Source organism: Elephas maximus, chromosome 1 (genome assembly GCF_024166365.1).
Source record: "Elephas maximus indicus isolate mEleMax1 chromosome 1, mEleMax1 primary haplotype, whole genome shotgun sequence".
NCBI lineage: Eukaryota > Metazoa > Chordata > Mammalia > Proboscidea > Elephantidae > Elephas > Elephas maximus.
In genome coordinates, this window is record NC_064819.1 from 18,240,005 (window position 1) to 18,241,802 (window position 1,798).

Here is a 1,798-nt window from a genome sequence, read left to right on the forward strand (position 1 = left end):
AGCTCACTCCCCACCGGTATCATTTTCTATCTTATAGTTCAGTCCAACTTGTCTGAATATTCGGCTTTGGGAATGGTTTCAGTCTTGGGCTAACAAAAGGTCTGGGAACCATGACCTCTTGGGTCCTTCTAGTCTCAGTTAGACCATTATGTCTGGTCTTTTCATAAGAATTTGAGGTCTGCATTCCACTGTTCTCCTGCTCTATTAGGGATTCTCTGCTGTGTTCCCTGTCAGGGTAGTCATCGGTTGTAGCCGGGCACCATCTAGTTCTTCTGGTCTCAGGCTGATGTAGTCTCTGATTTACATGGCCCTTTCTGTCTGTTGGGCTCATAATTACCTTGTGTCTTTGGTGGAGTTTTAGATTTTTGTTTGATTTCACATTCTACTTTTCCCATCTATCTTGAGCACACCCAATCTCATCTTCACAAAGATCCTTCTGCACACCTCTCCTTTTCATCCTAAATTCCCTCTTTCCTCCCCAGTCTCACTCTAATCAGATTACTCTCCCTCATCCATTAAGGAGAATACTGGAATCATAAACCTCAATCTGCCCCGGCATCATAATCAGCCTTCTCCTGTTCTTTCACTTTCTTCAAAGCCATTCCTTTCCAGAGCTTCTGGGGAGCTTCCATGGAGTAAATACTGGAAAAGTGTTTATTGAATAAATGCATTAATTCTGTCCTCCAACCTTTTTCAATCTCCAACTCTGTGTGGGTTCGAGGAGGTGTTTACACATATCTTTGGCCCCTCTTGCTCCTTCTTAGAACAAATGGTCTGCAGACATTGATCCTATTCTATTTCTTCAAACAGTTTTATTGAGGAACAACTTATATACCTCAATATATACCATAAAATTGACCCCTTTTGTTGTTGTTGGCCACTATATGCTTACTTAGCACATATTACAGTGAAAACTATGAGAGATGAAACTTGACAGGACTGGCTACTCAGTTTCACCCATAATAAAAGAAGTGCAAATCAAAACTATGAGATACCATTTTTAAACTGTAAGATTGGCAAAGATCAACACCTTTGATAACACCCTCTGCTGATGAACACATGGGAAAAAACAGGTACTCTCATGTATTGCTGATAGTTTAAGTTGGTACAACCTTCAAGGTAAGTACTTGCATTGGCAAAATCCACTCCAACCTCATCTCCTACCATCTTCTCCCTTGCTCAATCTGTATGAGCCACACTGGCCTCCCTGTTCTTCCTCAAACACACCAAGCACACTCCAGCCCCAGAGCCTATCACTTGCCTTTCCCCAACACCCCTGAAATGCATATCAATATTTCCTTCACCTCCTTCAGGCTGTTTTTCAAATGTCACCTCCTCGGTGAAGCCTTCTCTGATCACCCTATCTAAAACAGTGGCTCCCACCTCCTCTATTATTATTTTTTTTACCTTGCCTTTTCTTCAGAGCACTTATCACCTGACCCTATTCCGTATATTTATGTTTATTGTCTCTCCTCTTCAACCAGTCTGTAAACATGGTCTGCTATGTCCCTAGACCCTAGAACTGTACAGCTTAACATGTAGTATTCAATAAATACAGATCTGAATGAATGAATATATCTCCATGGAGGACAACTAAGCAGTATCTACTATAATTTAAAATGCACACACCCTGATTCAGTAATTCCCCTCTAGGCATTTATCCTATAGATACTCTTGCCTGTGTGCAAAACAAAGAATGTACAAAGATATCTGCTGTAGTATTGCTTGTAATAGTAAAAGGGAGAAACAACTAAAGTCAACTTTTAAAATAGTCTACATGTATACAATGGAGTACTAT